This window comes from Pseudopipra pipra, chromosome 8 (genome assembly GCF_036250125.1).
Source record: "Pseudopipra pipra isolate bDixPip1 chromosome 8, bDixPip1.hap1, whole genome shotgun sequence".
In the NCBI taxonomy this organism is placed as follows: Eukaryota; Metazoa; Chordata; class Aves; order Passeriformes; family Pipridae; genus Pseudopipra; species Pseudopipra pipra.
In genome coordinates, this window is record NC_087556.1 from 9,067,982 (window position 1) to 9,081,744 (window position 13,763).

General features: G+C 44.8%; 1 long non-coding RNA gene across 1 annotated transcript; it reads right to left on the reverse strand.

The window, feature by feature from the left end:
- Positions 1-8,934: 8,934 nt before the first annotated feature.
- LOC135417867 (uncharacterized) lies at positions 8,935-13,505 on the reverse strand. Its single transcript, XR_010432254.1, has 2 exons — positions 10,122-13,505; positions 8,935-9,236 (listed from the first exon to the last, which is right to left on the reverse strand). It is a non-coding gene; the product is annotated as an uncharacterized LOC135417867 (long non-coding RNA).
- Between the last annotated feature and the right edge of the window lie 258 nt (positions 13,506-13,763).

The window sequence follows — 13,763 nt, forward strand, 5'->3', positions numbered from 1 at the left end:
GTGATAACAGAAAGTAGCAGGGATCACTGTGGAGGTTTGTGGTTATTTAAAGGCTGCTTTAATCAATAAGTCACTTACATGTGCAATTTTCCAGTTTAACCACAGAAAGGTAGCAGTATATTGTTCAGAGGTAAATAATGCATATTAAAGTCTTTTCAGCTTTCTTCCTTATACGTGCAAGTTGCTGTTACATAACGTTTAACACAACATATTTCTGTATTTTTAAGCTGGTGCTTTACTTCTGAGACCCTGTAGAGGGCATTAGGAAACACAAACACTGTCTCCTCCCAAGTCCTATATTTCTGGGACTATAATAGGAGCAGAGCTAATGAGGATGGACTGAAATCCAGCAGATACACCCACTTCTTATCACCTCTGCTGCACACATAGAGAATCACCATTTTTCTGCTGCCAGTAAACCTACCAGATATAGCAGGGTCTGTGATCCATTTCTTTGACCTGAAATAATTTCTTTTCACTTTCTTGCAAATGTGGAGTTTGCCTATGAGTTTGCTACAATTAGGTTCTGCAAGTTTTACTCCTAATATTCAGGGCAGAAATACTGAAGCGACATTTCCCCTCCTAACCTCATTATTTTCCTCTTGGTCTTTAGTATTTTCTGCAGTTGCAGGGCTTTCTCTGACTTAGGAGTATGTTTCAAAGATGCTTGTTTCCCTCAAGTAATTCTCACCTTATTTCCAACCTAAGGACTTGTTTATAAATCAGCCATACATAACAGACAAGATTAACTGGGGAAAAACAAATGAACTGAAATTCCCAAAGGCTCTGAGTGATGGAGGGTTATACAGTGAGAACATACAAGTTGTTAACATGGCTGATCTAAAGATACTTTGAATTCTCGAATCAAGTAGCTCAGAACAGGTTATTGCTCCCTTAGAAAAAACAAGAACAGTGGAATCAACAACATATTGTGTCCTATGGAGTTGGGGCCACCACCACTGTCTTCAGTCTTAGCAGGAGCAGCAGCAGCTCTATCTTTTCTTGTGATAACTCTGCAGGAAGGGACAGCCAATGCAGGACTAAAGCTGTGCTGCTTGCTAAGCTGTGAACACAGACAACCTGAAATCAGTTAGTATTTCCCTCTGTGAAACTACCCTTAGGGGTATTTACCTCCGTATTGAGCCACCAGCTTCTGTGGCCTCTAGGAACACTCTGTCTTTGAGATAACTCAGCTCATTGTGACCTGTGGATTCAAATGGCATTAGGAAAAATCGAGCAGACAGACAGTGCAATAACACACATCACTTACTCAAGGTACAACCATTAACACCAGGAAGTTCACTAAGAAAAGCTCGATCCCTTCCCAGTGCTCCGAGTGGCACCAAAGTTTTTCTTCACCCTTTGCTTTTCTGTTTTCATGCAGAAGAGAAAGCTGAATCACCACAAGACTGGTGTCCATCCTGGAGGGTGATAATAGCAAGTCTGTACCTGAGAAAAGGTCCCACGAATTTCCACCTGCCGTAAGATGGGTCTGAGGAAGAGGACAGGCTCGGACAAAGAGTCTTTCCCATCAGGGGTCATCAAGGACAGTGACAGCTCCTTTTTGATCTTTCATAACTCTTCTATTCCCTGGATAGTCTGTTAATTGAATAAGCAAAACAAGGCAGGCTGTCACATCCTCTTCCTATCTCGCTAGATTTCTGAAACAGTTGAAGCTCGCGACAGTCTTGAGCCCATTTCTATTCAAGACCATGTGGAGATACAAAGCACGATGGGAGGGGTTGTCTTTACAATAGATTCACATTGGATTTATCAAAGTGGAAAGCTGTATGCCTCTTGGTTTTTTTCAAAAGAGTGTCTAAGAGGATTAATTTCAAGGCCATGGATGTGAGTTACCATGTTTTCTTCCAAGCAAGGCAGAAAGGGTCATGGTGCAGGGCTTTATAGGGCTCCCTGCCAGCCAGTTCTGCTTCATGCTTCTTTGCCAATTAGTCTGCTCCAAACAAACAGGTTACCAATGAGCTTCTCCTTTAGCATTTCTGTATCCTATTTTCTCTCTACAATCACTTGTTTTTACACTCTGGAGCTGACAATTCAGAGACAAGGTAGGAGAGGGACAGACACACAAAAACACATCTGCACCACCTCCATTCTTATTCCAATAGATCTCATTAGGGAACACCTGCCTGAATTCCTCAGAAGCAGGTTTGTACAGGGAAGGTGAGAAGCCAAGTGAGCTCACAAGGAGCTGTCCAGGTGTCAGTAGAGGACAGAGGTAACTGCCACTGCTCTGGGACCTGTAGGCCACACAGTATTTAAGTTAAAGGAAATGTGTATTTGCAGCTACTTCTCAGCAACTTCGCTCTGAAAAAGGACATTGTAATTTATATTAATCATAAAAGCTGGATATTGCCTTTTTGAGTTGAGGGCGGGGGTGAGGAGTGGAAGAACTGAGGCATTTCTTTTCAAGAGAACATCTGCATTTAGAAGTGCAATTAATGGCCATGTACCATGTTCTCCAACTGAGTTTTGATAAAGATCTAGACCTAGGATTTATAAAAATCTGGAGATCCAGAGGAGCTTAGGAAAGGAGAAATTAGTCTGCTGACGAACTTCAAGCTAATAGATGCTTGCAATTTCGAGAGTCACTTAACAACATAAAGCCTTTGCAGATTTTTGAGCTAAGCAGAAAGGAATCAAAGTCAGGGCTCCCTATTCCAGCATTCTCTGTTGCAAAACATCAGTCTGGGTCATCAAAGTAAAAAATTCTTTGAGTTACATCTTTGCTAAACGATACCTATGCACGGTAACACTTTAGTTATGAAGACATAGCTCTGAAAGGCTACAGCAGTTGGATATACCCACTGGCTGAATTTTCATGCCTGCTGTTTCTCATTTCAGAATCTATGGTTATCATAGAAAAACATCTGGTTCCTCTTTCTGCTGAGCACTACCTGTGATAAAAGACATTGTAAAGCTTCTCTGGGCAAGTATTTACATCTTTCCTACCATTCCCAAAGAATTTCTTTGAGGACTGCTATAAGTCTGATGAAGTGTTTGCTTCATATATTGTACTGCACCAAATTTTTAGGAAGTGCTGTAGTACAGATCTCAGAAGCATTAATATAATCTGCTCTAGAGGCCTTTCTAGTTTTCTGCAGGATCTCTGTAGCCAGGTGAGAAAGCAGCTAAGAAACTGTGCTGCCTCTGTCACAGGGTCCCACATAGTGTCAGCTCAGCTTGGAGGAGGTGACCCTTAAATATTAACCAGCTTTCTTGAGACCCTCTTCCCTCCAGGGCTTTATCCCATGGCATTCTACCAAGCAGATCCCTGATGAGGCCAAAGTCTGCTCTCCTGAAGTCCGGGGTACTGAGTTTGCTGTGCACCCTTTTCACTGCCCTAAGGATCTTAAACTCCACACTTTCATGGTCACTGCAGCCAAGGCTGCCCTGGAGCTTCACATTCCCCACCAGCCCTCATTGGTGAGAACAAGGTCCGGCATAGCACCTCTCCTCATTGGCTTCTCTGTCACTGAGAGAAGGATGTGATCATCAATGCATTCTCTGTAGCCAGGTGAGAGAGCAACCACCTGGGTTGCTAATGCCTCGCTGCAGTGTCCCTCCAACAGATATTGGAATGGCTGAAGCACTGTGTGAGGACCAGGACTTGTGAACATGGGGTCACTCCTATCTGTCTATTCAGTCTTTTGGGTTGGACAGCCTGTAGCACTATAATGTCACCTGCCCTGCCCTCCTTTTAATCCTGAACCCTAAGCTGTCAGTCAGCTCCTCATCCATTCCCAGGCAAAGCTCCATGCCCTCCAGATGGTCACTGACACAGAGGGTACCCCCCCTTGCTCCTCTCTACTGCCTGTCATTTCCTAAGAGCCTGTATCCTTCCACTCCTACACTCCACTCGTAGTAGCCATCCCACCCATCTCCGTGATGCCACTAAGATCATAGCCCTGCAGGAGTGGGCACACCTCTAACTCCCCTTAATTATTCCCAATGCTACGAGAATCTGCATAGAGGCAAATTCAGCCCCCAGAGAAGCTGGAGAGTGGTTGAAATGCTTTTGTCCTGCTCTTCAGATGCTCTCCTGCTGAGCTGTGCTGGATACTCCTCAGGTACTCCTCAAACTGCTCCTGGCTGTATCACTGGTGCCCACATGAATCAACAGTAGATAACAGTAAATGGACTGTATGAGGCTTGGTAGTCTCTCAATGACAACCCTGATGTGACCCCCCCAGCAGGCAGCCCATCTCTCTAGAGAGAGGTCAGATGAGCAAACGGGTGCCTTCATGTTTATCAAGAGTTACCTGCTACTCTCACATGTTGTCTTTTCTTAGTTGTGCTTAGTTGTCACACGAGGAGTAGATGGGGCTGCCTTACTTAGCTCCAGCGCCTCTCGTGATGTGAAGGGTCTTTTCAGCCTGCAGAGTGGTGAAGCAGTTCTGCAAGGGCACCTCAGGCTTTGAGGGACATCTCTTCCTCCTGTAGGTCCTTATCATTACAAGCTTTTATTCTCCTGCATCACTTGCCCCCCTCCCTCCCTCCTTCCCACCCTTCTGTGTGTGCTGGTGGGGGAGTTTGTATTTGTTTGGCCATGGGCTGTGGGTCCACTGCAGGTTGCACTTGGAACCAGCTCTCCAACTCCTTCCCAGCCTCCCTGATGTTACTCACTCTTCTCACCACCTCCTGCAGCTCAGCCAACTGTTGCAAATATGCAAATTGTAATTAGAAGGAAGTGTTAGAGCAGCCACATTAGCACTGATGTTGCAAACACACTGCAGCTTGATTTACACAACAACATTTTGACAGCACAATTATGTCAGTTAAAAACAGGGAGAAGAGTGTGGCTACAGCATCTTAGCTGTGACAGACAGACCTGATGAAATCACTCCTTGTTGAGGTCACAGTGAATCTGACATTTTTTTTCTGAAGCAGAACTAGAGCTGCACAGGGACTGCTCAGTTGGCTGTCAGTGGATAACAAGCTGTGAAGGCAAGAAAGTATAGCCAGGGAGCAATGATGAACAATTGGAAGCAGCACAATTAGCACATAGAGGATCCACATAGCACATCCACAAGAGGATGACCTTTCCTTTTTTAAATGTTCATAATTTTCACTAGAGGAGAAACTCCTACTGAAATCAGTAGGCTATTGAGAATTTGCCACTGGGCAGGGTCTATCTAAAGTTCATAAAGCAACTGGGATGAGCCCATGATTATAACAATTAAATTGCTATAATTAGGAACCTGGCTCAGCTCCAGCTGAATTTCACAAATGAAGTCCACTCATAAGCCTTCCTATACTTGTAAGTACATACAAAAAGTTAATACCAAACTGTTTTATTATCAAAAAACATATAGGATAAAAAAGAACAAACTCGGCAGAAACAAAACCTCTTATTTAAATTATTGCTATAAAGCTAATATTTACCTCATAGTCTTTTGAGAAGTCAGGCTCTGCATGAACATTGTACACTGTGAAATCAATGAAGACACCAAGTTCTTTTTCCAAAATGAAGAGGTAGAATCCCTGTTTTAAATGAGGAAAAAAATCATTGACATTTCAAGAACAGTACAGTTTGTATTTATATGACAAGATGTGAGCAGCATGAATTATGACTCTGATATTAAGAAGTTCTGGTCCATCTACTACTCTTCCCTCAAGAACAACTTCAATTTCCATCTCCATTGAAGCTAAAAAAAAAAGACCGAATTAAAAACGTGTTTCTTCTCCAATTCAACTCTCTTTAAAACAGAACAGGGGAGTTAAAAATGTCTTGGACAGAGGGCAAGGAACTATGTATAGCTATAGCAAAGTCAGCAGTATTGTAGCACAAAAACAAACACCTGAGTTTTAAAATAGAAACTGCATGCCTGGATTTTAGTGAGGAACCTCTTACAGCCCTTTTCATTCCTTGTGTAATGGACAGGAGCAGGGAAAAAAAACCACCTCAAGACAAGGTATGTATTCCATCTAAGTTGTTGTCTAGCCATAGAAATTAGGAAGAGATTTTGGCAGTGACAGCCCTTAAGAAATCAAAAACCTCCTAAGCTTCCAAAACTGAGTAAAGAATTTGGTTAAAAGAGCAATTCCTTTCCATGAATTTATATATCCCACTGGAGTCTTCAATCTGCAACACATCTGTAGTTTAACAAAGTGCTGCCCTGAACCAAAGTGTCCAAGCCCCATCTGTGTATGCACTGCAGCGGTCACTTCTGCATTACTTAGCAAGTTTGCTTCTCAGGCAGTATCTTCTACCTCCTGCTTCTTGATTATTAATTGATTAAGCTCCAGCCATCACCTGTTTAGCTCCTGCTGTGATAAATTAGGTCATTTTCCATTTTATGCAAAGGTCTTAAATGGTATAATCATTCAGATCACTAGTCAAAGCAACTAACTAGGGGTTTTTTGAGTACCGCATCATTTTATTTACACATGTGCGATGAAGAACCCTTCTAGAGGCCCAAATGGGAACATTTCAACATTCATTTTATTGCTGCCTTTTCATCGAGGTGAGAGCTGTGCCTTCCTCAGCCCTGGTGCATTCCTAGGGCCCAGGGTCTGTTTCATGTTTAGTTTGCAGCTTGCTGCTTACGTCCTTTCCCACAGAACTCCCACCTACAGGAGCAACAGTGTCTGATACTGAAGTAAATGGAACTGAATGGATGGTGCCATCAAGCATGGATCTGCTTGTTGGTAAGGTCCCTCAAAATATGTTTCACATCAGCACCACCTATAAATTCATAAATTAAAGCAAACTATCAGTACTGTTCACGCTCAACTTTCCACATCCAGCTTTCCCACAGTCGTACTGCTGCTGCTCTGCACTGCGCACACATAACCCTCAGGCTTTGCATGGAATGAAAGCAGATCACGAGCGGGCACACAGGACAGGGACCAGGATGAAAGAGCTGTGTAGTGCATGGTGGGGAGATGTGAACTGTGCAGCAGCAAACACTGCTGCCATGGGGGGATAATGGCTCGGCAGGCACGGCTGCACGGAGATGCAGGAGCACAAGCAGCTTGTAGGAGCCACAGTCCTACTCCGGAGAGGAGGAGTCACAAACAAACCTTCAGAATGTGGATGTTAACATGTAGAAACATGTTTTACTCGTTTTGTCTGGTCTCTTAGGAAAAAAGGAAAATATAAATTTCCAAACAGAAGAGTAAAACAAAACAAATATATTTCTGTAAATATTAGTGAAACTGGATATTTCAGGCATATACCAATAAATATTTTTTTTTTCTTTTCACATCAGGAAACACAGAATTCACAATTATTTTCCTACAGTTTCATATCCAACTGTAGGAGATGATCATCACTTTTTCCGCAAGGGAAAAGATTTCCACAGGAAATTCACAGCTAGTTGTGGCTAGCATGCCCCAAACACAGCCCAGGACAGCAGCAAAGCAGCTGGTTCATGGATAGGTCATAAAAGAAAATGTCTTCTTTACCTACAGAGTTTTATCGTGAGTTCTGACCTTTAAAGAAGTTTAATACCTCGCTTCTATACTTCAGAAGTTAAAATTTCAGCATGTCACCCTCTGGTGGCTACTGAAGGCAAATATAAGTGAAACACCTGGATGTTTTTCAGCCTTCTGGGGTCACATGGGGTGAGCTTAGCAAGGCCCTCGTCAGGGGAACAGCCAAGCACAAGGGTGCAAAGCCCTTTCCTCCACGTGTGCTGGTGTGGGGCTGCCACCTCTCCCCAAAACCCGAGGGAAAGAACCAGTGCCCAGCACCTGCAAGCGCCACGAGTGCCCCGCCCGGTCGCTGCCTGAGGAACTTTCCGGAAGGTTCCAGACCGGAAATGGCGGCAGCTGGTGAGGGGCCCTCAGGGCTCAGGTGGCACCTCGGGCTATGAGGCAACACCCCCCTCCCCCCCAGAGGAGCCACAGGGGGGGTTGTCCCACCCAGGGGAGCAACAGCCAGAAACCAACCTAAACCAAATGAACATATTCGCCACTTTTCCTTTCCTCCCTCCCTAACGGGTTGTTTCGGCCCCGTCCCTCCCTGAGGAGCTGCTTGCAGCTGAGTTGCAGTGTGAAGGGAAGGGTGGGGTTGGGTGGGGTTCATGCCCGCCCCACATGCCACAGAAAGCAGCTGCCAGGCTGGGGGAAACCAGGGAGCCTGAGGGTGTGAGGGCTGCCCACAGGCAGCCAGGACAGGCCTTGTGGTTTAAGCCCAGCTGGAAATTAAGCCCCACACAGCTGCTCGCTCAACCCCTCTCACTGCCTCCCACCCCGCCGGAATGGGGAGGAGAATCAAAGTAAACTTGTGGGTTGAGATAAGAACAGTTTAATAATTAAAAACAAGGTAAAATACAGTAATGATGCTAAATAATAATAATGATGATGATAATAAAAAGGGAAAGGAAAAAAAAAATCAAACCAAAAGGTAATGCACAATTCAGTTTCTTACCACCTGCTGACCAATACCAGACCCCCTTCCCAAACACAGATCTTCCCCCTTCCAGGTAACTCTCCCAGTTTACATACTGGACATGACATTCTCTAGTGTGCAATACCCCTTTGACCAGCTCGAGTCACCTGTCCCAGCTGTGCTCCCTCCCAGTTTCTTTTGGGTACCTCCTCACTGGCAGAGCATGAGACAAGAAGTAAGTCCTTAACTGAGGATAAACACATCTCAGCAAAACCCAAAACATCAGTGTGTTATCAACACCATTCTCATTCTGAATCCCACTGCAACAGCTACTGAGAGGAGAGGAAATTAACTCTATCCCAGCTGAAACCAGGACACAGCCCACTGCCACCTCGTGTAGGGGCCCGGCCGCTGCCATGGGAAACACGTGTCCTCATTTTCCAGCCTGGCCTAGAAGCAGGATTGCAGAGACATTTAAGCTCACAGCTCGAACACGGCGAGCCTTTGGGGATTGGGGTCAGGGAGAGCTGGTAAACGCTTGACTCAATCCCATTTGTGAATTAAACTAAAGCATGGGCTTAGCAGCCGTGCTGCAGGTTTAATGAAGTTCTAGCTGGTGCAGCCTTGCCTTTCTTTAACTTGGATGGACTTTCTGGAGCACCCCAGGTTGGGGAACGTCAAAGGACTCTTGGTCCAAGTTGCTTGAGAGGCCTCTGGCCAAGCACAAACCACTGTCTCCTGCCTGCCAAGCTGTGCCTCGGCCCCTCCTGGCTGAAGGCACATCAGGACTACTGCTTCCCACCCCCGATACAAAGTTCAGCTGTAGCCACGGAGAGATTCCCAGCCTCTCGATGCTTCCAGTGAAAACCGGGCATGGCTCCTGAAAATAAGCAAAATGTTATTTAAAAAAAGATCTGTCTGAAACTTGGGCTGTTTTGACAACCTTTTCATAAAAACAAAGCGTGTTTTCTACATTGTATTAATTTTTAAAAGCTTGGCACTTGGTTCTTGTGAAAGCAGCATTTCCTCTGCCAATAATATTTTACTCTCATAGCACAGAGGTAACTAAATCCAGAAAAGCATGTGAAACAAAGACTCTGAGAAGGTTTACCCAATTATTTGACAGGCAGAGGCATTGCCTCATTTTGCTTTCTATTTTAATAACGAGGGCTCTTCTCACTTCCCTGGGTTGAACAGGCTGATCTCACCAGCAAGCTATTTTTCCACTCAAGCATCTGCCAAGCCAACTTGGAGCAAGACTGTAATGCCAGCCTGGGTTCTTTCATTGTATGAGCAGTAATTAAGATCCCAGATGTTGCTGCTTTGCACCTTACAGCCTTGTTTTTGTCAGCAGGGCAGGCACTGCTGCCATTGCAGCTGGACTGTGACACAGCAGCATTACAGCAGCAGTCACTGCATCCTGCTGATGCAACAGTTCCTGCCTGGAGCCCTGGATCAGGTACTGCCCCTGTCAGAGACAGCCCACGTGCTCTGCACTGAGTTTGCAAGGCCTCAGCACCGAGTCACACCCGCCCTGCTTTGGCAGAACATTTGCTGACCCCCCTGCAAGTTTTCTGTTAACTTGGCTGAGCTCTAACAGCATTTTTTATTCTGACCACGCGGCCATGGATGATTTGTTTTTGCTTTTGCTTATCATTGTATGGTACCACCATAGTCGTGTACAGACAGGAAGAGCAAGTTGTTGTTCTCCAAGGAACAAGATACTTACAACCAACATAATGATGTGGTGCAGAGAAACACTGACCTGGGGTGATAGCAGAGGCCTGGAAAGGTGTAGACACAGGATACAGTGAGGAAGAACACAGGCAGAAGATGACAAAAGATGGGGGTTTGCCACTGGAGACCCCACATCTATGAACAAAACAATAATTGTTTTCCATTAAAAAATACAGACCAGGAGTTAGATAAAACCACCTTTTCATGGATAGCAGAACAAAGAACAAGTTTCTAGCATGTGCAAGATGCATCACGTATGGTAAATTTGGATATCATGTGGGTTGCAAACCAGTGAGGAAGCAGCAAGGTGTGAAAGCCTGTTGGCAAACATAAAAAAGACCCCAAGTGAATCATGGAGTGAGAAAGATGCAGCCATCTTCACATCCCTCCCAGCCAAAAGACCCCACATGCTGGTGACCAGCCTTAGCAGACCCCCACCTCTGCACTGAAGGCAGCAAGCTGAGGACCTCGAGGAGCAGTGGCAGGATGAGTGCAGCACCAGGAAAGGGGCAAGAATCTAGGAATTGTGAGTATTCAGTTTTAGCTGTGTTATTGTTATATTATTATTATTTCAATTCTTTGCATATAAAAGCGTTTTTTCTTCTTCTGTAATAATTAAGTCTAGGCTAATAAGGATTCTTAGATTAAACGTGAGATTTCAACCATACTAACAATAAATTCTTGGCTTTGTATATATGATTTGTTTTCTCTCTCTTCATAAACAAGATTTTGAGGGTAATATGCTTTAAGCCTAGTCCACGTTGTCACAGTCCAACTCAAAGTGCACTCAGAGTTAGTAAGAAGAGAATTCAGCAAGATTTAAAAGTTGTCATGGTAATGTACTCTTACATGTAAATTAGTCTATGAATTTAGGTAAATAATACCAAGAGCTGCCAACTGTTTAAGGATTTTAATTTCTTTTGTAAGAAAGATTGCAACTGTTGCAATTATTTTTTAATTTGTTTTTAAAAGTATTCATTTTTTTCCTGGCAGAATTGCAGATTATTTGTTGAACTTAAGACATTTATACATTTCTTTGAAAGAATCTCCATCTTCTTGTAAACCAACTGTTCCTGCCTCCTCCCTTCTAAGGATTTTTATTCATATTCTGGGCAAACTTGCCACTCTGTGATGTTAGAAAGCATGGATAAAACTCATATACCATTGTTTAGCCTTCCCCATGGCGAGGGGGCCGGAAAGGAATCAAAGGGGTTTTTAGGAACATTTCTACTAGCTGCAGTAACACCTTTAAAATAAAGATTAAAATTAATTAAATACTTGACATTGTGATGAACTTTCACGGGAACGAGGTTTCAGACACGTGGAATCTATTGCAAATACTGACTAAAAATACCACTCCTTAATAATTAACACAGAGCTGGACTTACAGCACAGCAGTATACATTTCTGGGAGCAGCTCTTTGTGTCACTTCCATATGCAATTAAGTTTCGGGAGCCCTGTTTAAAGCCTGGCTTTCCTGACCATGCTGAAGGCCTCACGCATCCTTGGGCAGGCTCAGAACAAGCAGCATGTGCTGGTGCAGGGGCTGAGCTCAGTGTCGCCACTTCCTGGGGCTCTGAACTGCTGTTCTCAGCGCTCAGACTGCCCCGAGCCCGGCACTCAGCGGGAAGGGGAGCGGGCCGGCTGCTCCCGCTGCCCCCTCGCTGATCCCTGCGGCTGGACATCCATCTCACAGCTCCCTGACCCCTGCGGCTGGACATCCATCTCACAGCTCCCTCCCTGGCACTCCGAGGAAGCCGCAGGGAAAACGGCATTAAAGGAAGAGCTGAGCTGCCCTGACAGACGCGTGTGGTGCACCAGGCAGTGAGCAGCAGAAAAGCTGGATAAGGAGGTTTCTCCCCAGCCCGGTTTCATGTGACCCAAACTGCTCAAGGGGATACGTGTGACCACTGAACTGAAGCCATCTCCAGCCAGCAGGAGCTGGAACTCTACCCAGGGTCAAAGTGGGAGCAAGATCTGCTGCCACGGCATGTCTGTCTGTCTGTGGCATTTGTTCAGTATTTTTGGAAATGCAATCTGAGTGTAGCAGATTATACAGAGGGGACTTGGGCTATTTTTGAAAAGAATACAAATTATTTATACAGGGGTTGGGAGGCACGTGGAGGCTGGGAGAAAGGAGAGAGGTAAAGGGAAATTAGAGCTAGAACAGAAGCAGGAAGGACATGAATGGGAATACAGTGAGCTCTGGAAAATATGTACCAAAATTATGGAAGAAATGAGAATAGACCCATGTTGCCACCCAAGCAGATGCAAGGAAATACTTCTGTAGGATGTAGAGTGCTTTGGCAGTGGGGGTGTAAGCCCTCTGCCTGCCCCATGAGGGAGCCTGGGCCTGGCCAGTCTGCCACTCCAGGATTGTGAGCCAGGGACATGACCCTTTAAACCCAGCTAATCCTGAAGCATAGTGGTGTCTGGGACACTGCTGGGTAACTGAGGAATTAGGCTCCCAGTAAAGCTGCTCCTGCTGCATGTGCACCCTGGAGAGCACACGTGCTGCCACCAACAAAGGGCACAGTGGGACGGTGAGGGGGCTGGGGCAAGATTTGAAAGGAGACACCAGTTCTTTAGCAGAGAACTGCAACTACTCCCTCATGCACTGCTGTGCATTTGAGCTGTCTGGTATGCAAAGGCTACTGTTAAGCAGCAAAATATTCAGAGTGAGCTGTTCCCAGGATTGTGGGGGAGTTTCACAGTTTAATTCCGTGCTGTGTTAAAATGTACTTCCTTTTGCTTATTTTAAATTCTCATACCTGGTAATTGCACTGGGCTCCCTGTTATAAGAAAGCTCTGAGAGAAGCAGTCATTTCCTATCTACGCTTTCCACATCATATTTGATTTTATCTTTTTTTTTTGTTGTTGCCCAGTCCTATATCTCCAGTCATTATTTCTTCTTTGAGCTTAAGAATTCTTGGCTATTTAACCTCTTCTGGCTATTCCACATTGCTGGTTATTTGGAGTATAAAGCAGAAGAAAGGAAAATAAAGAGGCTGAGCTTTGTATCTGCTCCTCTTGCTATTTCCTAAAATCCATGCTGAGGTCAAAATAAGGCAACATCATGGATGTATCCTGTGATACAAAAATAGCTCTTGTTTTCTTCTTCTATTTGTTTCCTAATAACACCTAATATTACAATTATCTTTCCACCCTCTGTTGAGTTTGAACAGCAAGACTCTCACCTCCAGGGAACAGTTAATTTGCAGTTTAACCTGCTGTAAGTAGGGAGCTATTTTTCCTCAGGTGCATCACTTCCATGTTTATCAGTGACAAGCTTCACTGAGCTTTTCATCGAGATGTCATTCATTAGAGCCTCTCCAACTCTTGGCATTCAGGTTTGTATCTGACTCTCACAAATACCCAAATCCCCCCAGACTGCTGAAGGCCTGCAGTCCATCACCCCTCCCACCCACCACACTCCTCTCACCAATTAAATCACAAACCCCTGCAACAGCACAGCACTCACCCCACACCCTGGGGAATTCAGCATGTCCTCCTTTCCCGCAGGGATGAGATTCTTATTTCTGCTCAGCTCTTCCAAGCCCTTGGATTGAAGGTCATGAGTCCAAGAGAGGACTTGTCGCTCTTTCCACAGCTTAGGGTCCGTAGGAAGCTTTAGTGAAAACTCTGAATTTTTATTTTTTTTTTTTAATT